The following is a 25,864-nucleotide window of genomic DNA, read 5'->3' as shown; positions in this document are numbered from 1 at the left end:
TTAAATTGTTAGCTTTGGCAGAAGACTCTTTCGATTTCTCTATGTGTGATTCAACAGCAAATCGCTACAGTTTTGAACCAAATTCTGAGAAGATAACACTGTAAAATTATGGTTAGAATCCAAGTTATGTTATTACAGCCTTGATCAATATTCACCACAACTAGCATCTGCAAAAGAGACAGTTAATTAATTGGGAGAGGGAGATTGGCCCCAAACCTGGCTCTTAGCCACAGTTCTTCATAACCCTTATATCCAATCCCTGACTGATGAACTGAAAAATAGACCTTAGAATGACTTCCACATCCCTAGATCATAAAGCTACCTACAGAAAGGGAGAGTGAGGGGAGCACTAACACAGATGTGTATTTAACTTCTGATTTATTATAATAGAACTTGCTCCAAAAATTTAAAAATCTACCAAATTTGCTTTTAGACAAGATTAAAGGCACTTTCTTAACAGAGTAAAATTTGAAGAAATATTTTTAAAAACACAGATAAAACGTTTTGCAGATATTTCCAGTTAGTTTGTAATAATGTCAACATGAGTTCAAATTTAGACTGAAAAACTGTTATTACTCTAAGTAGTTTTAACAGAAGCCTGGATCTTGATTAAAAATCACTAAACTGTGTTTGGAATACACATATATCTATAAAATTCAACGCAAAAACAAACTGACAAAAATCATTTAACTGTGCATAGAGCAGTAGCAGAACTAAAAGGTTCCGGGAGCCTTAATGAAGAGTCATATATAATCATCACATCTGCATGCAGTTAAACATATGGCACTCCAGTTTCGGGAATCCTAAGCTTAACAAAACTTTTACAACTAAATTTGGGTTACTTGGGGTGAGGGAAAGAGATGCGAAAGGGGAGTGAGGAGCCTTTAAAAACCCCTATTTTGACTAAATCTGCAGCTGTAATTACAGCTGTTCTGAAGCTTTTCTTGGAACCACCCGATTACATTTTTTAAAATAATAACAACCAAAAGTAGATCTAATGAACTAAAGAATTTGATAGCAAGACGTCCTCACAGCTAAAAGCTATTTTTTACTGTGTAATTAATATTCTATTGTCTTTGCTCTGCAACTAATAGATAAGAATTGTTATATAAATGCAAGGAGCTTTCTCAGCTTCCTTGGGTTTTAGAGTTTTTAATTTTTTTTTTTAACATTAAAAAAATACATTAGAAAGTATACTGCACTTCTAGAGGGCTGGCCTGGTGGCACAGTGGTTAAGTTCACGTGCTCTGCTTCGGCAGCCCGGGGTTCGCAGGCCCGGATGCCGGGCACGGACTGATGCATCACTCATCAAGCCATGCTGTGGTGGCATCCCACATACAAAACATAAAGGAAGATGGGCACAGATGTTAGCTTAGGGTTAATCTTCCTCAGCAAAAAGAGGAGGATTGGCAATGGAAGTTAGCTCAGAGCCAGACTTCTTCACAAAAAAAAACAAAGAAAGAAAGCATACTACACTTCTTCCCTTTGGTATTTCTGTAGAAGCTCATCTTTTATATTTCTTCTCCTTTGCCATGCCATCTATTTTATGAAACTACAAAGCAAGTCTATAACCCAAATTACATATATGTATGATATAAATAAACAAAACATAGAATCCTTTTGATATTATTCCACATATATTCTTTAATAGTATATTTACCAAAAACAAAGTTTCATCATGCACCAACACAAATGAAGTCATATGCATTTTAAGACTCATTTTTGTGTTATATTTTAGATATGACCAGCATCTCAGTTAACTCCCTGGTTAATTATTCATTCAAAGGAACAAATATTTAAAAATCACAAATCTGATTCTGGTCCAAGATGGTGACATAGGAGGCTCCTGAATTCACCTCCTCCCACAGATACACTGAATCTACAGCTAAACATAGAACAAGTCCCTCTGAAAGAAATCCAAAAACTAGCTGAGTGACTAAGACACATAGAGCGAATGAGAAAAAACCTACATCGAAAGGGTAGGAAAGACTGAGACACACTCTCACCATAAACCCCACTCCCAACACAGTGACATATGTGCATGGGAGGGAATTCAGAACTACTAGCTTCTCCATGAAGAGTGAAGGTTTTGGACCCAACATCTAGCACCCCAACTTGTAAGACTTCCATATGAGGAAGAGGCCCCTAAAACACCTAGCTCTGAAAGCCAATGGGGCTTGTGTCCACGAGATCCACAAGACTATGGCAAACAAAGAAACACTTCTTGGCGAGCTTGCAAGGACTCACTGTGGCTACCCACCCCAGGGCTCAGCACAGAGGTAGCAGACAGAAACTCCCATCTCCCAGTCCTTCCCTGCAAGATGCATATTTTCATATCTTAACACTGCAGCCTAAGGGTCAGGTTTCTTATTTAATACAAATCTAGGAGCCAACTGCAAACCTCTCTGGAAGCCAGGGAGGCCAGCAGGCACCATATTTGCATTCTCCTTCTGCCCAGCTCCAGATTGCTGGTATCTCCCTGAAAGGAGTTTGTGCACATCTCTCGTGCCTGCTGCCTGGCTTCTGCAGCTGCCACCCAGAGAACACACCCCTTGACAGCCTGGCTCTAGCAGCCTGCGGGTCTCACAGCAGCAGGTTCAGCAGAATTGTAGCAAAGTAATAGTTCTTAACTGGCTATCTCCCCAGGGCTCAAAACAGAGGGGGCAGACAGAAATGCCCATCTCCCAGTCATTCCCTAAAAGAGACCTATTTATATACTTTAAAAGTTGCTGCCTGAGGGTCAGGCTTCTAATTTAGCACATATCTAGGGACAGATATCAATCCTCCCTGGAGACTGGGAAGCCAGCAGACACTATCTCTGCATTTGCCCTGTAGAGCACTCCAAATCATGAATATCTCCCTAGAAGAAGCTTGTACACACATCTGGCACCCTGACTATTGTGGCTGCCATCCAGGGGATGGATCCCTTAATTGCCTGGTTCTGGTAGCAAGTGGGGCTTGTGTTCACAAGACCCATAAGACAGTAGAAAACTGTAAAAATGATTCTTAAGTGACTAAACCTCAGGGCACAGCACAGAGGGAGGAGACAAAAACACCCAGATCCCAGTCTTTCCCTGAAGAACATCTACTGTATACTTTAAAAGCTGCTCCCTGAGGGTCCATCTTCCAATCACCCTGCATAAAGGTACTGACTGATCCTCCCCTTTGGGACACTGCCAGGTCTTGGCATACCTTCAACTATTGGCAGCCACAAAGAAAGTAGCTTAGACAACCACAAAGGTTTGAGAGACAATCAAGAGCTATGGCCAAGCTGAATGATAAGATTCATAATAAACATGAGACCACTCCATCAAGACTGGGAGAGGTGGCTGTTTTATCTAATGCATAGGAACCAACACAGAGAGGCAAGGAAAACGAAGAAACAAAGAAATATGTTCCAAACAAAAGAACAAGATAAAACTCCAGAAACAGACCTTAATAAAATGGAGATAAATGATTTACCTGATAAAGAGTTCAAAATAATGGTCATAAAGATGCTCGCTGAGATCAGGAGAACAATGCATGTACAAAGCTAGAATTTCAACAAACAGATAAAAAATATAAGAAAGTAGTAAACAGAAATCACAGAGCTGAACAACACAATAAGTGAACCGAAAAATTCAACAGGGGGATTCAACAGCAGACTAGATCAAGCGGAAGAAAGGAAGAGCAAACTCAAAGACAGGGCAGTGGAATTCATCTAATCGGAGAAGCAAAAAGAAAAAAGAATGAAAAAACGTGAATACAGCTTAAAGGAATTAGGAGACGTCATCACACAGACCAACATACACATTAAAGGGGTGCCAGAAGGAGAAGAGAGAGAGACAAAGGGGCAGAAGGCTTATTCGAAGAAGAAATGACTGAAAATTTCTCTAAGCTGGGGAAAGAAACAGACATCCAGATTCAGGAAGCCCATAGATTTTCAAATAAAATAATCCAAACTGAAAAACGTTACAATTAAATTATCAAAAGTTAAAGATAAGGACAGAATCTTAAAAGCAGCAAGACAAAAACAACATGTTCTGTAAAAGGGAACCTCCATAAGATTATCAGATTTTTCAGCAAAATCTGAAAAATTTTTACAGGCAAGAAGGGAGTGACATGATATATTCAAAATGCTGAAAGAAAAAAGACTGTCAACCAAGAATATTCTCACCTGCAAAGCTGTCCTTCAGAATTGAAGGAGAGAGAACGAGTTTTCCAGGCAAGTAAAAACTAAGAAGTTCATCAACACTAGAACAGCCTTACAAGAAATGTTAACAAGGTTTCTGCAAGCTGCAACCAAAGGACACTAAGTAGTAACAGGAAAACACATTAAAGTATAAATTTCACATTTATAAAGGTAAAGGTAAAAACACAGTTAAATTCAGATTAATCTGATTTGTAATGGAGGTGGATAAATCACTTATGAATCTAGTATGAAAGCTAAAAGACAAAAGTAGAGAAAATAACTATAATTACAATACATTGTTAATGGATATACAAGGTAAAAAGATGTAAATTATGACACCAAAAACATAAAACATGCAGGAGTAGAGTAAAAACATAGAGCTTTAGTATGCATTTGAACATATAAGTTGTTATCAACTTAAAACAGACGGTTACAAATATAAGATGTTTTATATGAGCCTCAAGGTAACCACAAAGCAAAAACCTAAAATAGATACACAAAAGAGAAAGAGAAAGGAATCTAAACATACTAGTACAGAAAATCATCAAATCACAAAGGAAGAGACAGAGAAAAGAAGAAAGAAACAAAAGTATTACACAACAGCCAGAAAACAATGAACAAAATGGCAATAGTAAGTCCCTATCTATCAACGATTATACTTTAAATATTAGTGGATTAAGTTCTCCAGTCAAAATACAGAGTGGCTAAATGGATAAAATAACAATATCCAACTGCCTACAAGAGATTCACTTTAGCTTTAAGGACACACACAGACTGAAAGTGAAGAGATGGAAAAAGATATTCCATGCAAATGGAAACCAAAGAAAGCAAAGGTAGCTACACTTACATGAGACAAAATAGACTTCAAGCCAAAGATATAATAAGAAACAAAGTCACTATATAATGATAAAGGGGTCAAGCCAACAAAAGGTTATAACACTTGTAAATATTTATCCACCCAACATAGGAGCACTTAAATATATAAAGCAAATAATAACAAACTAGAGGGGAGAAATAGATAGCAATACAATAATAGTAGGGGACTTCGATACCCCACTTTCAACAATGGATAGATCATCTAGAAAGAATATCAATATGGAAACACTGGACTTAAGCTACACATTAGACCAGATGGGTTTAATGAACATTTACAGAACATGCCATCCAACAGCAGCAGAGTACCCATTCTTCTCAAGTGCACATGGAACATTCTGCAGGATAGATAATATGTTAGGCCACAAAACAAATCTTAATAAATTTAAGAAAATTGCAGTCACATCAAGCATCTTTTCTGACAACTGTATAAAACTAGAAATCAATTACAAGAAGAAAACTGGAAAATTCACAAATATATGGAGGTTAAACAATATGCTACTAAACAATCAGTAGATCAAAGAAGAAATCAAAAGTAAAATCAAAAACTATCGAGACAAATGAATATGGAAGTACAAAATACCAAAACTTATGGGGTACAGCAAAAGCAGTTCTAGGAGGAAAGTTCATAGAAATAAATGCCCATATTAAGACAAAAGAAAGAGCTTAATTAAATAATCTAACTTTACAAGTCAATAAGACAGAAAAAGAAGAACAAACTAACCCCAAAGTTAGTAGAAAAAAGAAAACCAAAGATCAGAATGGAAATAAGTGAGATAGAAACTAAAAAGACAATAAGAAAGATCAATGAAACTAAGAGCTAGTTTTTTTAAAAGATAAACAAAATAGACAAAGGTAGCAATTATTTTTATCTAGACTTATTGAGAAAAAAAGCAGATTCAAATAAAATTATAAATGCAAGAGGAGATGTTACAACTGATAGCACACAAATACAAAGGATCATAAGAGACTACTATTAACAATTACACAGCAACAAATTGAACAACCTAGAAGAAATGGACAAATTCCTGGAAACATACAACCTACCAAGACTGAATCACAAAGAAATAGAAAATCTGAACAGATCAATTACTAGTAAGGAGATTGAATCAGTAACCAAAAGCCTCCCTACAAAAAAAAGTTAGGACCAGATAGCTTCACTGGTGAATTCTACCAAACATTTAAAAAAGAATTACACCAATCTCTCTCAAACTCTTCCCAAAACCAAAAGAGGCAGGAACACTCCCAAACTCATTTTACAAGGCCAGCATTACCCTGATACAAAAACCGGACAAGGACACTACAAGAAAAGAAAACTACAGGCCAATAAAACTACAGGCCAATACCCCTGATGAACACACATGCAAAAAGCCTCAACAAAATATTAGCAAAACAAATTCAACAAGACATTAAAGGATCATACACCATGATCAAGTGGGATTTATTCCAGGATACAAGGAGGATTCAACATATGCAAATCTATCAATGTGATACACCACACACAAAATGAAGGATAAAAATCTTATGATCATCTCAACAGATGCAGAAAACATTTGACAAAATTCAACAACCATTCATGATAAAAATTCTCAACAAAGTAGGTATACAGAGAACATAGCTCAACATAATAAAAGCCATATATGAGAAGCCCACAGTTAACATCATACTCAACAGTTAAAAGCTGAAATCTTTTTCTCTAAGATCAGGAACAAGACAAGTATGCCCACTCTCACCACTTTTATTCAGCATAGTACTGTAAGTCCTAGTCAGGGGCCGGCCCCGTGGCTTAGCGGTTAAGTGCGCGCGCTCCGCTACTGGCGGCCCGGGTTCGGATCCCGGGCACGCACCGACGCACCGCTTCTCTGGCCATGCTGAGGCGGCATCCCACATACAGCAACTAGAAGGATGTGCAACTATGACATACAACTATCTACTGGGGCTTTGGGGGAAAAAAGGAGGAGGATTGGCAATAGGTGTTAGCTCAGAGCTGGTCTTCCTCAGCAAAAAGAGGAGGATTGGCATGGATGTTAGCTCAGGGCTGATCTTCCTCACCAAAAAAAAAAAAAAAGAAAGAAAAGAAAGTCCTAGCCAGAGCAATTAGGCAAGAAAAAGAAATAAAAGGCATCCAAATCAGAAAGGAAGAAGTCAAACTGTCACTATTTGCAGATAACATAATATTATAGAGAGAAAATCCTAAAGACTCCACCAAAAAACTGTAAGAACTAATCAACAAATTCAGTAAAGCTGCATGATACAAAATCAATATACAAAAATCAGTTGCATTTATATACACTAACAACAAACTATCAGAAAGAGAAATTAAGAAAACAATCCCATTACAATGGCATCAAAAAGAATAAAATACCTAGCAATAGGGGCCGGCCTGGTGGCGCAAGCGGTTAAGTGCGCGCGCTCCGCTGCGGCGGCCCGGGGTTCGCTGGTTCGGATCCCGGGCGCGCACCGAAGTACTGCTTGGTAAGCCATGCTGTGGCGGCGTCCCATATAAAGTGGAGGAAGATGGGCACCGATGTTAGCCCAGGGCCGTCTTCCTCAGCAAAAAAAGAGGAGGATTGGCGGATGTTAGCTCAGGGCTGATCTCCTCACAAAAAAAAAAAAAAAAAAAATACCTAGCAATAAATTTAACACAGGGGGTGAAAGATCTGTACACTGAAAACTATAAAACATTAATGAAAGAAATTGAAGAAGACACAATTAAATGGAAAGTGCAAATAAATCCATGCTCATGGACTGGAAGAACTGATATTGTTAAAATGTCCATACTACCCAAAGCGATCTACAGATTCAGTGCAATCCCTATCAAAATTCTAATGGCATTTTTCTCAGAAGTAGAACAAATAATCCTAAAATTTGTATGGAACCACAAAAGATCCCAAATAGCCAAAACAATCTTGAGCAAGAAGAACAAAGCTGGAGGTATCACACTTCCTGATTTCAAACTACATTACAAAGCTATGGTAATCAAAACAGTATAGTACTGCCATAAAAAGAGACACACAAATCAAAGGAACAGAATCAAGAGCCCAGAAATAAACCCATGCATATACGGTCAATTAATTTATGACAAAGGAGCCAAGAATACACAATGGGGAAAGGATAATCTCTTCAATAAACGGTGCTAGGAAAACTGACAGCCACAGGCCAAAGAATGAAACTAGTCCTCCTATCTTACACCATAGTCAAAAATCAACTCAAAATAGATTAAAGACACGAACATAAGACCTGAAACCATAAAACTCCTGGAAGAAAACATGAAGGGGAAGCTCCTCGACATCGGTCTGAACACTGATTTTTTGGATTTGGATACATCAAAAGTAAAAGCAACAAAAACAAAATAAACAAATGAGACTACATCAAACTAAAAAGTTTCCACACAGCAAAGGAAACCATCAACAAAATGAAAAGGCAACCTATGGAATGGAAGAAAATATTTTCAAGTCATGTATCTGGTAAGAAGTTAATATCCAAACATATACAAAGAACTCATACAACTCAATAGCAAAAAACCAATCTGATTAAAAAAATAAACATTTTGAGCCAGCCCTAATGGCCTAGAAGTTAAAGTCCGGCGCACTCCTCTTTGGCAGCCCAGGTTCAGTTCCCAGGTGTGGAACCACACCACTCGTCTGTCAGTAGCCATGCTGTGGCAGTGGCTCACGTAGAAGAACCAGAAGAACTTACAACTATACATAACTATGTACTGGGGCTTTGGGGAGCAAGGGGTGGGGAAGAAAAAAGGAGGAAGACTGGCAACAGATGTTAGCTTAGGGCGAATCTTCCCCTGCAAAAAAAAAAAAAAAAAACTCTATGAATGGCAGATTACAGCAGGAATTTAAAAAAAGAAATAGACATTTTTCCATAGAAGACCTACAACTGGCTAATAGCTGCCTGAAAAGGTGTTCAACATAACTAATTATCAGTAAAATGCAAATCAAAACCACAATGAGATATCACCTTATACCTGTTAGAACAGCTATCATCAAAAAGACAATTGACAACAAGTGTTCGCGAGGACATGGAGAAAAGGGAATCCTTGTGTACTGTTGGTGGCACTGTAAATCGATGCAGCCACTATGGAAAACAGTATAGAGGCTGCTCAAAAAATTAAAAGTAATACTACCATATGATCCAGCAATCCCACTTCTGGGTCTATATACAAAGGAAATGAAAACAGGATCTTGAAGAGATACCTACACTCCCACGTTCATTGCAGCATTATTCACAATAGCCAAGATACGGAAACAATCTAAGTGTCCATTAACAGTTGAATGGATAAGGGGGGGGGGGTGCCCAATGTGTACATGTATAAATAATGCAGTATTATTTAGCCACCGGAAAGAAAGAAATCCTGCCATTTGCAACAACATGATGGAACTTGAGGGCATTATATTAAGTAAATAAGCCAGATAGAGAAAGACAAACAACATGTGGTATCACTTATACGTGAAATCTAAATTAAAAAGTCAAACTCCTATAAACACAGAGTAGAAAAGTGGTTGCCAGGGACTAGGTCGTGGGGGAAATAGGGAAAGGCTGGTAAAAGAGTACAAACTTTCAGCTATAAGATGAATAAGTCTGAGCATCTAATGTAAAACATGGTGACTACAGTCGATAACACTGTATTATACCATTGGAATTTGTTAAGAGAGAACTTAAATGTTGTCATACACACACACAAAGATAAATAGGTAAGGTGATGGATGTGTTAATTAACCAGATAGTGGAAATCCTTTCACAATGTATGCATATATCAAGTCACCACAACGTACACTTTAAATATATTATAATTTTATTTGTCAATTATACCTTAATAAAGCTGAAAAAAGTGACAAAAGATCATACATCTATAGAACTTTTTAAATAACTGATTTGTTAATTTAAAAAATGTCCAAAACAGCTGAGATTTTAAAATCATTGCATGTTTTTATTTCTATCTGTGGGTAGCAGGAATTTCTACAAAAACAGCAATAGTAAACAAAAGTACTTTCTTGAGAAGGAAAAAAAAGATAAAGAAGTCTTTCAGAGTTCCCAAGATTTCAAGATATCAAGACTAAAAAAGATACTTCCCAGAAAATTAAAGCTAGGATAGTGAACATTAGCTTCATATTACAAAATGTTACAAGTGGAGGAGAATGAGGTTTAAGGAGCAATGTAATATATTACAAAGAAAAGTTCTCACCAGTGACTTACTATTTAGTTACACATAAATCTGTTCTCTAACTTCCTCTGAATATCAAAAAGAGAAAGCCACACTAGTATTGAAATTTCTGTGATATTGTGCAGAACAACAAAAAAACTATAAATAACTTTCTCATAATTTATGGAAAAGTACTTAACTATACATGACAGTACTAAAATAGTGATTACATCTGACACATTTACCCTGAGAGCCTCACAGTAAATCAAATATAGTTATGTAAGTATATCCATGTAGAAATAGCACATATACTATTCTTTATATATTTTTTCCATTCAAGCTGATTTGAAAAGCACAAGGTCTATGGTGAGCTTAATTAGGAAAGAAAAAACTCACCTCTTCTATATTCTGAAAAGTTGGGAAGAAATGCCCTAATAATCCTAAATATGGTGGCCAAATATTCATACTTTCCTAATGTCTGAATAGGCTAATGTCTTCCATGGACGCTAACGAACACAGCCTTGTATTGCAATTAAAAGCTAAGCAAGCATTACAAAAGGAACACAGGGACCCACAGAGCAGGAAGCAAACTAGCAGATAATAAGAGCATTTACGTACTTAAAGAGGACAAGGATAATTTAATTTCAAAGCATAGATTATATTTACCGGAGACTGGATCCACTAGTAGTCATAAAGTACCTCATAAAGGCAAAGAAATCATATGAAACACAGACAACAATTCACCAAACTCAAGAAGGAACAGTGTTAAGCACCAGCTGCTAGAAACCAGCAATGCATTAAAAACATGCAAGAGAACAGCTGATCCATTCAGTCACAAGCTGAGCTCCCTGAAAAGCACAGTTAGGCTTTGGAAGGTTGACTGCACATACCAAAGTTTGCAAACCAGCTATCAAACGTGATCTCATTTGACTTATACTAGAATCATCACAGAAGGCTAAGGCAAAATTTTAAAAGTCAATTGCAATAGAAGTTGAAGATGTGTCATCAACTAAAATAGCTGCTGCAAAACCCTCTTCAAATCTCCCTTCCAGCCATGTATCTACTTTGAAGCTTTTCATTATGATACATTACTGTTTCCTCTACAGCAGAGCACCTACATAACATTATCCAAAACACAGCGCAAAGAATGCAAGGAGCAAAGACTAAGAGAACTTTCCAACACAACAAAATACTTAATTCCTAGTTCTTTGAAGTTTGATAAAGATTGCCTTCTGAGATCAAGAGCTAGAAGGGATCTAAAATCATGACCAAGACAAAGGGCCTTTCTACTTGAGGGGGAGGTGGCTAGGAGAAGACTTCAACAGTCAATGATAAAAAAAATCTGTGAAGAGACTAAAAACCTGAGAATTTTCCATTGGCCCTCTCACGTCCTAGCCCCCTACAACTGCTTCTCCCTAACCTTCTTGATAAATCAAAATTGCCCCATGGCTGCTAATCTACAAGATCAATTCTCTGCGAGCCATCTTTTGACTGACTACTCTCCAAACTAGCCGAACTATGCCTGACCTTCTCCTGCTAAAGCCCTGTAAAAAATTCTACCATCCTTCCCCAGTTAGAACTCTCCTTCAGAGCCTTTTCATACCCTGCATTGTCTAATAATAGTCTTATGCTAACAGTGCTCTGGTTAATTGTCTTTCAAACTGAAAAGTTCCAGAAAGTCAACACAGCAGGAATTTGCTTCATTTTTACTTTCTTGATGGGTTCCAAGGTAACTATGGGTACTGCTTTTGTGTCCATATATAATCACTAGGGAAACAGGTAATAGAAAAGTAAAGTTTCCATTGGTCATTTAAAAAAATAATAAAGACAAAGACAAACATTTATTAAGCACCTAACTATACTGCTACACACTTTCATGTAATTGATTCTCTTTAATCCTCATTATAAACCCTTGGGATAAATATTCTTAGGTTCATTCTATAGATGAGAAATGAGAAACTTAGTTCAAGAAACTTACCTAGTTAGTAAGTGGTAAATACAGGATTTAAACCCAATTATCCCAGGGCAACTCTTTCCACTTCACCAAAGCCACCAGCTACACTGCCTTAACTCCAACTATTGTCTGTAAGAAACAACTGCATTCTTCAGAGCTCCTTGTGTTCTGTTAGGTCTACTTATTTGCTTTTTTCAGCCTTTCAGTTAACCTCCATGCTTTAAAAAATTCTTCATGTAATTCGTTCATTGTTTTCACCTCTTCCTAAACATTCACCAAAGAGGCTTAAGTATCTCACTGCTATCTCCCATCAGTAATGTTCAACATAACTTTACAGTTAAAACAATTGTACTCAATAACAATTTCAGTAGATATGTGTTTTCTGAACATGTCTCAGTTTTTCTCTGTTTTTTTCATATCACAGTTCAATAATTAGATTCCATTAGTATTAATGTAGTTTATATTTTAACCAATTATAAATGATACTGGAAATAAAGTACTTTTTAAAACCCAGGTATTATACATGCAGAATAACTGTGTTTCAGAATGGGGAGCAGTCATTTTGAGGGAAAAAACTGCCAATACAAAATTGTATACAACAACAGACACTTGCATTAGCCAGGGCTAAAAGATAAAGAAACAACTCTCATCTCAAGAGACACATAAAAAAAGCATTTGACAAAATCTAACAACCATTTCTGATTTGAAAAGTCTCTGCAAACTAAGAATAGAAAGGAATTTAATCAACCTAATAAAGGGTAACTACGAAAAATCTACAACGAACATCATACTTAATTGTGAAATAATGGATGCTTTCCTCCTAAGATCAGAAGCAAGGCTAGGATGTCCACTCTCACCATTTCTATTCAACATTAGAGGGTCTAACCAGTGAAGTCAGGCAAGAAAAAGGAAGAAAAGGCATCCAGATTGGAATGGAAGAAGTAAAATTCTCTTTATTCACAGAAGTCATGATTGTCTATGTAGAAAATCCAATGGAATCTACAAAAAAATTACTAGAACTAAAAAGTGAATTTAGCAAGGTTGCAGGATACAAGACCAATATACAAAAATCAATTGCATTTTTATATATTAGCAATGAACAATTGGAAATTGGAATTTTTTTTAAAAATACCATTTATAAAAGCATAAAAAATATAACACACTTAGTGGGCCAGCCCCGGTGGTCTAGGGGTTAAGTTCGGCAAGCTACGCTTCAGCGGCCTGGGTTCAGTTCCCAGGCACGGACCTATACTACTCATCTGGCAGTGGCCATGCTGTGGTGGTGGCTCACATACAAAAAGAGGAAGATTGGCAACAGATATTAGCTCAGGGCGAAGCTTCCTCAGCAAAAAAAGTATGTATACTTAGGGATAAATCTGCCAAAATATGGGAAAGATCTGTACACTGAAAATCATAAAACACTCCTGAAAGAAACTGAAAATCTAAACAAATGGAACTACTTTATTCATGGGTCAAGATTCAATACTGTTAAAATGTCAGTTCTCCCCAAATTTATCTATAGATTCAATGCAATTCCAATAAAAACCCCAGTAGGCTTTTTTTTTATAGACATTTACAAACTGCTTCTAAAATTCACATGGAAATGTAAAGAACCTAGAATTGTTGCATCGGTCTGGATCCAATCAGGAGAGAGAAGCCACACAGAAATCTGAAAAGAGAAAATTAAGTATAAAGAATCATTGACTATAACAGGGGGTTGGAGTAACGACAATTAACTAGTGAGAAGTAAAGAAAACTCTTAAGAATACAAGAGCAGCCAATATCTGCTAGGGCTGAGACAGAGTGCTCAAGTAAAGGCCTCCCCCAACTCCCTAACCATTCCAGAGCTGAGACCCAATACCTTATTGGAGAGGGCACAGTCCTCTCTCACCGAACAGCAGACAAGTTGCTCTGGTGCCATGTCAGCAGAACTTTCTAGAAATCTGCCTTGTGGAACTTGCTAGAAATCCATCCTCAGGGTGCTAAGAAAAGCTGTTCACCTGGAAGTTACCCACCAAGGCATTCTGCTACAAACCCACATGAGGGAGAGGTACAAGGAGAAGCTGCTAGCCTTGGGGTGCTGGTTACTGGGTTACTGCTGCCCTTTGAGCCCTGCAGGAGCCTAAGTGCTGGTAAAGCCACATATGCTGCAGGAGATAAACACCGGGGAAGCCATGTAGGCTGACGCCAGAGAAGCTAAGTGCACTGCTGGAGTCTGCCAAGCAAGCACACAGGAACCAAAAAGCAAAACTCTTTCCTCCTGCAATGTCTCTCCAGCACTCTACTGACAAAGCTTAACCTTGTGCCAGCCGGCAAAAAAAAATATTTAAAGGGCCTGATCCATTTTCACAGAGCAGGCGAAAAGGGTGAATCTGGAGCTGAGGGGCAATAAATTGATAACCAGCATAATAGTCAAAAATAACATTGAAGAAGAAGAACAAAGTTGATGGGTAGCATAATCTGGTTTCACAACTTCTTATAAAGCCACAGTAATCAAAACAGTAATGGCATTGAGATAAACAAAGTGATCAGCAGAACAAATTAGGGAGCCAGAAAAAAACCCACACATATATGATGAACTGATTTTTGACAAAAGTCAAAAGGACAACCTTTTCAACAAATGGTGCTAGAACAACGGAATATCACTATAAAAAAAAATGAACTTCTATCCAATTTTCATTCCATATAAAAAAAAATAACTCAAAATGCATCACAGAACTAAACATAAAACCTAAAACCATAAAACTTCCAGAAGATAACACAGGAGAAAACCTTTATGGCCTTGGATTAGGCAAATACATCTTAGACACAAAAACAAAAACATGATCCATACAAGAATAAACTGATAGCTCGGACTTCCTCAAAATTAAAAATTTTGTTCCTCAAAAGATATTGTTAAGAGAATGAAAAGACAAGCCACAATCCAGGAGAAAACTCTGCAAAGCATAGAATCAATAATATATAAAGAGCTCTCAAAACTCAATAAGAAAACAACTCAATTAAAATAATAATAGGTAAAAGATTTGAACAGACATTTTACCAAAGAAAATATACAAATGGTAAATAAACACATGAAATGATGTTCAATTTCATTAGTCATTAGAGAAATGCAAATTAAAACCACAAGGAGAAACCACTACACACCTATTAGAATGGCTAAAATTAAAAAGAATGACCATACCAAATGTTGGTAAGATATAGAGGAACTCGCACACACTGCTGGTGAGAACAAAAAGTGGTATAGCCACTTTGGAAAACTATTTGGCAATTTCCTAAAAAAGTTACCCACACACCTACCATGATCCAGTCATTCCACATTTAGGTATTTACCTATGAGAAAAGAAAATATATGTCCATACAAAAACTTGTGTATTAATGTTCATGGCAGCTTTATTTATAAGCACGAAAAACTAGAAAGAATCCAAAATGTCCATGAACAGGTGAATGGATAAACAAATTACAGCATATCCATATGTGCCAGTTATCAATTTATTGCCCCTTAGCTCTGAATACATCCTTCAATATATGCTGTGTGATAAACAACAAAATTCCTTTAACATGAGTACCATGTTAAGCTTTCTCAGTAGAGGGCACTCAAGGGACACTGAAGTAGAAAGAGGCTCTCCAGTTTACTGAAGGGACTTGGGCGGGTTGGCGGGGTGGAGGTTGGATGTGTGGGTGTGAGGACTTCCAGTAGAGTGCTGTCCCAGCCACAAACCTTCTGTGACCTTAAAGCCTCAGCCTGATAATAAGCTGTCAACATCCCTCTTGATATGGAAACCAGAGCCCCTGCGCACGCTGAGGGCCTCTTGCTAGTGCCAGCATCTACACTCCCTCTACAAGCCCCCATTCAGACTGAACACAGCTGTCTGTGCCCAGATGGACACACACCAAGCTTCCTCTCCTGCAGCCCCCAACACAGCCCACACACTCCTAGTCTCCTGCCCCTGTTGGCACCTGGACTCCCACTACACACCCATTCCACCAGCTGCTGATCCCCTGCTCCTCTTCTTGCACTCCAATGAGTTGCCTATTGTTTATCCAGCAACTTCAGACCACCTCCAGCCTACAAACCACACTTCTCTGCTATCCAGTAGACTGAACCACATCTTCTCCAATGAGGTCTGAATCCCTCCCAAATGTGTCTTCCTCAGGCAGTCTCCCACAGCCCTAGAGTTCCATATCAAGTTTCCTTATATCTTATAGTTACTCTTTTGTTATAGTTAATAATTCTTGATATTAAACTTTCTCTGTTTAACCTACTGCATGGTTTCTATCTCCTGACTGGACCCAGATTGCTACACAGTACAAGAGAACACTGCTCAGCAATGAAATAAGGATATATGCAATATATAGAGATGAATCTCAAAATAATTATGCTGAATGAAAAAAACCAGCCCTCCCAAAAGTACATACTATAGATTCCATTTTTTAAAACTTTAGAAAATGTACTAATTTATAGTGACAGAAAGTGTATCAGTACTTGCCTGAAGAGGGGGAAGGACATGAAGGGGTGAGGAAAGGGATTACAAAGGGACAGGAAGAAGTTTGGGGAGGTGATGAATATGTTCACTATCTTAATTGTGGCAGTGAGTTCACAGATATATACATATGTCAAAACTTCAGTTGCACATTTCAAATATATTCATTGCTTTGTATGCTAATCATACCTAAATAAAGCTGTTTAAAAAAAATAAAACCACATCCCCTCATCACCCCCAAAATTTTACTATATTGAAGTCTATCGGGAAATTAAAGTATATGCTACAGGGGCCGCCCCCGTGGCCTAATGGTTAAGCTCGGCACACTCCACTTCGGCAGCCTGGGTTCGGTTCCTGGTTGCAGACCTACACCACTCGTCGCAGTTGTGCTGTGGCGGCGACCCACATACAAAATAGAGGAAGATTGGCACAGATGTTAGCTCAGGGTGAATCTTACTCAGCAAAAAAAAAAAAGATATAAAAAAATTTAAAAAAAAATAAAGTATATGCTACAGAATTATAACTCACTTAGAATAGAATTCATGGGATTAGTATCCAGAATATATAGAGAATTCCTAAAACTCAACAATAAAAAAAAATTCAAAAATGTGCAAAGGACTTAAATGGACATTTCTCCAAAGATGATATACAAATGGCCATAAGCACATGAAAATATGCTAAACATCACTAATCGTTATGGAAATGAAAATCAAAACTGTAATGAGATACTACTTCACACTCAATAAGAAGTTTATTATCCAAAAAAATAGAAAATAACAAGCGTTGGCAAGGATTTGGAGAAATGAGAACCCTGTGGACTGCTAGTAGGAACGTAAAATAATGCAATCAATGTGGAAAACAGTATGGTGGTTCCTCAAAAAACTAAAAATAGAATTACCATATGACCCAGCAATTCCACTTCCGGGTATACCCAAAAGAACTGAATACAAGGTCTCAAAGAGAGATTTATACCATTTTCACAGCAGCATTATTCACAATAGCCAAAAGATGGACACAACCCAAGTGTCCACTGACAAATGAACAGATAAATAAAATGTGGCATATACACACAATGGAATGTTATTCAGCCTTAAAAAGGAAGGAAATTCTGACACCTCATACAACATGGATGAACCCTGAAGACACTACGCTAAGTGAAATAAGCCAGTTACAAAACGCCAAATACTATATGATTACACTCAAATGAGGTACTTAGAGTAGTCAAATTCATAGAGACAGAAAGTAGAATGGTGGTTACCAGGGGCTGGGGGAGAGTTACTATTTAATGGGTACAGCTTTGCAAATGACAAAAGTTCTGTCAGTGGATGGTGGTGATGGTTGCATAAGAATGTGAATGTACTTAACGCCACTGAACTGTACACTTAAAAATGGTTACAAATGGCAGATTTTAGGTTATGAATATTTATCAGAATTTTTCAATTTTATATTTTAAATAAATAAATAAACTTTAAAGAAAAAAAGAGTTGATTTCCACACTTCGCAATAGTTTTATTAGTCCCAAAATGGAGATGTTATCATAAGGGTAGGGTGGAAAGGGCCAGACTCAGAAAAAAAAGTAATCATAGTCAACAAGCACTTATAAAGCCCCTAGTCATGGTGTGACTTAATAAGAAATATGTATTTTGTCTCTGCCCCTGGTTTCTGACATAGAGCTCTAAAACTCTTGTAATTTCCTGAGTGACAGGGGTGCTAGAGCATCTTTTGCTGTGATATTTGGTCTTTGATCCTAGTTCCTGACAAAGAGCTCCCAAAACCCTTATAATTTCCTGAGTGATGGGGGGTGACAGGAGCATCCTACACAGAGCTCCTAAATCCCTTGCAATTTCCTGAGTGATAGGAGCGTCTTTTGTTCTAATGCGGCTACTCTTGGTGGGCTCCTGGATAGCTTCAGGCTGGGGGCTGGTCACCAGAAAGAACAAGCCATGATTAGAAGCTTGGAACTTTCAGTCCCACCCTCTATCCTCTGAGAAGAAGAGAGGAGCTAGACATTGAGTTAATCCTCTATCACGCCTACATGAAGAAGCCTCCATAAAAATCCCTAAACTATGGAGTTTGGAGAGCTTCCAAGTTGCTGAACACCCCAACCTCACAGGGACAGAAGTTCCTGTGCTTAGGATCCTTCCAGACTTCATCCTATACACATCTTCATCTAGCTGTTCTTTATCTTTTCTTACATCCTTTATAATAAACTGGTAAACATAAGTGTTTTCCTGAGTTCTGTGAGCTGTGATAGCAAATTATCAAACCTGAGGAGGAGGTTATGCATACCCCCCTGCTAATTTGTCGCCAAGTCAGACAGAAGTGTGGGTAACCCGGGCACCCACTACTTGCAATTGATGTCTGAAGTGAGGGGTAGTCTTGTGGGACTGAGCCCTTAACCTGTGGGGTCTGCACTAACTATTCAGTTGGTTTCCTCACAGAATTACAGACTTGCTTGCTGTGGAAAACCCACACACCTGGTGTTAGAAGTGTTGTGAGTAGAGGAAATGAGTTTTCTTTCACAGGGCCAGATACTATGAGGCACTGGGAACACAAAGAAAAACAGTCCTCATAATTGAGGAGTTTCTGTTCTACTCATATCTATACACAGGCAAGAAATCAAATGGTTTTGTTAGGTGCCATCATTAATGGCATTATTTCAAACTGATTCCAACACCGTCCAGAACCAATCATAATGATGGGTCTTCAAATGAGAGTTTGCTTTCTTCTCACAAGAAAATTTTAAATCCAATTCCCCTACTCTCAAACTGAGAGAAGGACCAGTTTGAAAGGGACTACTCCTGAAAGATACCATTTGAGAGAACAGATGGAAATATGTACAAAAATTTTGCAGATTTGTGATAGGTTTAACATCTTATCCATATCTGCACCAGGCAGAGTAATCAAATTCACCCACCCTTCTGGACACCAATTCTTGTTTTCAGTCATCACCTTCTAGCCCTATCATTTAACTTATTGCTGATTCAAAGTAAGAGCCTTAGGTATGTGAGAGAACAGATACCAAAAACAGGGAATTCACCAAAAAAAAAAAAAAGGAGGGGGGAGAGGAAGAAAAAAAATGCATATCAAAAAAATTATGAAAAATACTAAATCTCACTCATAATCAAAGAAATACAAATAAAATAAGAGATCCTTTTCATCAACTGAGAAATATTACAAGTTTAATAGTACTCACCATAGAAAAAATGTGAGGAATCAAAGTTTGTAAATTGATGCAACCTATCTGAAGGAGATTTGTTTCTGTGAATCAAAAATCTCAAAAATAATTAAATCTTTTAAGCTAACAATTCTATCTCAAGGAGTTAATGCTAAGGAAAAATTAGATAAAATCCTTTGTGTGTACTAATACATACACTATATAATATATATGCCTTGGATATCTGTATTTTTAAAAAGCTCCTCAGGAAATTCTTATGATCACCCAGTTTGGGAACCATGCCCCAGTGAAGGAATATATGCATTAAAAGAATTAACATCTAACCAGCAACTTTTGTGAGCCTGGCACTATATTACAAATACATTATCATGTTTAACCAAAACACATTAACAGCTAGAGAGGGTGCTTTAAAAGACCCCACATTCTTAAAATACGGATAGTAAAAGACTTAAAAGGAATTTTCACTGTTATATTCATTACCTCACTTAGAATTAATGTTCTTTGTTAAGTGTAAGGACAATTTCTAGTTATCATCTCAAAATTTCCCATTAATTTATATTACAAAATGGGAGCTAGTCTCAAAATTAGATAAAAATGACATTTAAGAACACAGAATAACAAATAAAAATTAGTGGAGTACCCATGATATAAAAGAATAATCAAAATAAATTTAATACTACAAATATCTTACGGAAAAACACTGAGAATCTTATCTTAAAAATTATAATTATCTGGATCATTAAAATCTATAAGAGAAAATGTCTATATCACCAATGAGGAAATGTTCTATATCTACACTATCCAATATGGTATCCATATGTGGCTACAGAGCACCGGAAATATGGCTAATCAGACTGAATTTTTAACTCGATTTAATTTAAACTGCCACATGTGGATAGTGGCTACCATATTAGACAGCACTCGTCTATAGGACTCTGGTTCTTTAACAACCATTAATAGCTCAGGCAACCCTCTGCTGCCTATTCCTCTGTTCCTTCTCCCACTTCTCTGAAACTCCCATACTAATAAACTAGCAGTTATTTATCATTCATTATTTATTGAGTACCTCCTACATGCCAAACACTATGCTGATAACACAAAATCCTTATAGAGCTCGAACCTGGACCTATCAAACAATCCCACCATCTCTGGCAATATTTTCGTCTTTTTTTTTTTGGTGAGGAAGATTGGCCCTGAGCCTGTGCCAATCTTTCTCTATTTTGTATGTGGGACACCACCACAGCATGGCTTGATGAGTGGTGTATAGGTCCACGCCCAGGATCCGAACCTGTGAACCCTGGGCCGCCGAAGTGGAGCGCACAAACTTAACTGCTACGCCACTGGGCCAGCCCCCAATATTTTAGTCTTAATTTGCGTTAATTTTTCTTATAAGGTTTTCACCTGGTACTTACAGTATCTCTTAGTAATATATTTACTTTAGTTTTAATTAGAACAGGCATTGATAATAGGATTAATCTCTTTTATTTATTATTTCACAAACATAATCACTATGTGGTAAATTTCAACTCCCTCCTCCTCAAGGAAGATTGTTTCAGTTGACATACATAAAACCATTAATATTATGCCACACTCTTGATTAAAATCATCATTGATTTAATATAGCATTTTGGGGTACGGGGAGGCACACTAACATATTAAGTGTACTCATCAATTTTTAAGATTTTTAAAATGACAGGAGCATATCTTTGAAAAGAAAAAAAACTGTAAATGAAATAAAAGCCTAGAAGAAAATCTAGACTAAGTCTTTTTCTTATTTACATTGGTAAAAGGGCAATTTAATCCACCTCTTTCATTCCATGAATTGAGTTTTTTCACATCCAGCAAGTACTCAGTAATTTTTCAATGCTACCAATACAAACAAGATTTGAAATCACTGACTGCAAGAGAGAAGCTTTCATGACTCATTCCTACTCCCTTGAGTCAATCATCATAATTTACATAACTAAGTAATACAGATTTCTTTAGCAGGACAATTAAACCCTTTGGAATATGATTTACGGTAACTACACTAAGAAAATAAATACAAGACTTTCTATCTTGGGATTAGCACATTGGTCACAGCTTTAAATTTTGGCTAGGAGAACTCAAAAAACCTGAGAGGCTTGTCCTCTATCTTTCACGAAAATAAGGGTCCAGCTGTAGATAAGAAATGAACACAGCAGAAAATAATTTAAAGTATATTATTAGCAAAGACCATAGGCACAACTTCTAATCCCGCACCCCAAAAGATCAAGAGAAACTCAGTGAAAAACGATATAGGAGTAGCTATGACTAAAAACCTATGGTAATCTGAGAATAAAGACATTCCCAAAAATGTCTCAAGTCAGCTCTCAGGAATTTACTACCTACAGATTAATTCAGTTTTTCAAGAAAAAGCTTTGTGCAGAGAATACTAAGTGCCAGGCACTATGTTGGCCACTGGGAATAGCAACGAACAAAAGGAACGTAGTCACTGCTCTTAATGACATACCACGATAGATCCAATACAGTCCAATTCAACAATAGGCTGTAGGTATTACCTCCCGGTTGCTCCATCTAACATCTGTTCTAGAGCATTTATCTTAGCTGACAACATTTGGCCTCAGATTGGCCTGCTTTGGCAACGTCCATCCTACTTATCACCTAATTTATATTCCTTTTCTTCTCCAGATTCTTATTAAGATCTACTTCAGAGATTTTGCTTCGTTCGACTTTTTAACCTTTGGTGATTTCATGGTATTCAAGTTTTTCTAAAATTTTAATTATATTCATAATTTTTATTACAAATGTATTATCACTTCACCAATCAAAATTTCTCTTGAATTCTAAATTTAATTATCACAATTTATATTTTCCTTTAACAGATTACAATGATGAAAACTAGCAAGCGTTAAAATTGAGTTCTTAATTCTTCTTTTTTAAAGTGTTGAAATGTTTCCCTTTATTATGCAAATATATTTTCCTGGCATAGTCTTTATGAAAATGAATTACTTCAAGCTATTTATATCTCACTCAAATCTGAATCTTGCCACTCCTCCCCTCAATAAGAAAAAAAGAAAGAAAAGAAAATCTTCCATTCATCAAACATTTATTGACCACCTACTATGTGTCAGGTGCTATTTTGGGTGCTCAGGATACGTCCTGAAGGGTTGGTTGGAAGGGTTGGCTCAGTGCCCTTACCCCTGGCTCCATTCCAGTTCAGCAGAATGTCACTCTGGGATAATTAGCCCCTCCTTTGCAGGCCACAGGGCTGGCTCAACTATAAGCAGTAGTTGTTCTATGAACATGCAAACGGGCGGCAGTTTTCCTGGTTTTAGCCAGGCACTCAAGCCTTTAACAGCCCATACACAGCTCAGGCCACGTGCAGTTAGACATTTAATAAATATTCTGATGAAAAAAGGAAAAATAAGTTCCTCATAGAACTTTCATTCCAGTAAGAAAATAGTCAATAAACAAATACAAACACATACATACACACAGAACAATAGTGTGACACATAAGATGATATGATAAAAAGTAACTATATATTTATTTTAGACTGAGTGATCAGGAAAAGCTTACCTGAGGCTGTCAACTAATACAATCTCCTTGATAAAAGTGTCATTATATAACGCTATCACTCTACGAATTTGGTTCTTAACAATACATATGAAAAGTACCACTCGAATGACTAACTAGGTGTTTTGTAAAGCATCCTCAAGAATCTAGAATTAAATCAATTAAAAACTCTACTTTCAATTATAATTAGTCTAATTGTCAAGTAACTTACTGATGTGTAAAAGAATGAAATTTGTTTTTAAGCCATCCCTTTCCCCATGTACCTCTTTTATAAAACCCCCAAAATACAAAGTGTACACAATAAATTAAACTATCACGTAAGTATAATTATCCTAGGATTTTTAAGAATGTTTCCATATTACAAGTCACTACTAACTGGGGGGCACAGTAGGTAACAAAATTTTTTAAATAAGATTTATCTTCTATTCTGCAATGGCCTATATCAAATGCCCTCAAGCCAGCAACTCAGAACCTAAAGCATAGTAATGTCATTGTTCTAAAAATCTAAGTATCTAAGATAGCTACTACCTGGGATGGAGGTCTGAAAGTCTCTTTTCAGAACATTAGCCATACAAACAAAAGTTTCTGTGACTGTGAATGATTTCCAACCTCCACTGCCCAAGAAGAAAGACAAAGAAAAATCAAAGCCCTCAAGCATTTGGGACTATCATGGAGTCCCCTTAGAAGGTTCTCAACATTTTACAGACCTGGTTCTAGAACCTAGATCTTCTGACTGAAAAGCCTACAGCAGATATATAGATTTAGTTACATTTGTCTCTTTTTCTGCTGCCTTCATCAGCTATCACTGATGCCTGACAACATCTAAGACAAGGTGCTTTTTAAATCTAGAACCTCTTTACAAAAATTAAAAAAAAAAAAAAGACATCACTTACAGTTTGGCTCGATAGTTCAGATTCCTCTAACTTACCCCAAATTAGCCAAACTCATCCAGACTAGAAGCTGTGAAAAAGGTTCTCTCATCAACTCTTGCTATGATTATGCTGACATCACAGGGAAACCAAACCACCCTGTGGTCTTCATCCTATGCCAGAATTTAGAGGTATACCAAGAGCCTGTTTCTTCTGTACTATTGTTTTACAATATTAGGGTTCTTTAAAAAAATTTCAGCAAAGCCTGTAGGCACTTGATTAGCTTCAGGTCAGAAGAGCACACCCAGAATAGGTCATTCTATAGGCCATCTTCTCTATATAGCTGTATATGTATAGAAATGAAATTGACTGTCTTAGGTACTTTGCTAAAGTTAAAACAATGCAAAAACAAACGCTCAACGAATAAAAGTAGAGAATAAAAAAGGTGCTTGCTAGAATCTAGTCTTGGCTCAAGGTGGCCCCAAGGTATTCATAGTCTCCAAGGTCCATACGTTTAAAGCCAGAGGCCTAAGGAACTCTTATCCAGTTAACAACAGCAATAAGTTTTTAACACTTATTGAGCCATTACTTCATGCCAAGCATACGCTCAAGACTCACCTTTATTATTTATCTGCATTTTACAGATGCAGAAACCTAGCATCTAAGTTAACTATTCAAGCACAGCTGGTAATCCAAGTCATGGATCAGACCACATGTGCCTAGATTCATAGCATATGCTCTCTACAGAAATTCTAGAACTCACACAAACAGCCTGATTGACCTGAATGCCCAGAGAAATATTCAGAATCTTCAGGAGTAACAAAAAAGCATATATTTAAGTAGAGAAAAGTTTTATCGCTAACTTGATTTTTATTCAGAATAAATCTAATTATAAAAATGCAATCTTATTATCATGCATAAAATAATACAGGAAACATAAAGGGAAAACACCAGATAACCACTCATAACTAGAACTTGAATTATCAGAATATTTTTTGAAAATGGGGATAATTTTGTTAAGTTTCTGTGAAATAGTCACTTTTTTTTTTAAATAAACACTCTTGAAAATCCTTCCTAAAAATTGATATAATCCCCCATCTTAAATCAGTAAACAACTTGAAGTGGTTCCTGGTAAAAACAAGTAGTTTTTACCTAGTAGAAGTAATAGTAGTAGTAGAAGGAGGAGGAGGAGGTAGAGGAGGAGAGGTAACAGCATTAGAAAATTGTACTAACAAAAGTAGTAATAGAAATGGTAGGAATAGTTGCAGTAGCAGTAGTGGTAGTTTAGTAGTCGTTACAGTAATATTGCTAGTAAGCATAACATACCAAAGAAAATATAATTTTGCTTTGTTGATCCTGAACCACGCAAAATCTCAGGGTCCTTATTAAAGGCAGTAATTCTCTTTGTACAGATATGTAACTGAATGCTATGGGAGACTGTAATTTAACCAGAGAAGTCTAGAGTTAAAGAAACCTTAGAGACCTGGTACTTGAAGCTTAGCTCTAAAAATCATCTCTGCTGTCAACTCAACAGTCCTCTCCTTTCAGCACCATTCTCAAACTCTCTAATTCTTCACTCCGGGGGAATCATCACTCCCTCCCTACGCTTGCAAAGCACATTTTGT

General features: G+C 37.0%; 1 protein-coding gene across 9 annotated transcripts in view; it reads right to left on the bottom strand.

The window, feature by feature from the left end:
* The window catches only part of FUT8 (fucosyltransferase 8), a 298,401-nt gene that overhangs the window by 219,249 nt on the left and 53,288 nt on the right, over positions 1 to 25,864 (bottom strand). The window contains exon 1 of one of the 9 annotated variants that reach the window (XM_058567144.1): positions 13,768 to 13,786. The exons of the other annotated variants lie outside the window; for them this stretch is intronic. The gene's annotated coding sequence lies outside the window, so the exon portion shown is untranslated. Of the gene's footprint in view, positions 1 to 13,767; positions 13,787 to 25,864 lie in introns of those variants that run through there. 9 annotated transcript variants of the gene reach the window in all.

Source organism: Diceros bicornis, chromosome 24 (genome assembly GCF_020826845.1).
Source record: "Diceros bicornis minor isolate mBicDic1 chromosome 24, mDicBic1.mat.cur, whole genome shotgun sequence".
Classification (NCBI taxonomy): domain Eukaryota; kingdom Metazoa; phylum Chordata; class Mammalia; order Perissodactyla; family Rhinocerotidae; genus Diceros; species Diceros bicornis.
This window is presented reverse-complemented; position numbering and strand designations above follow the sequence as displayed.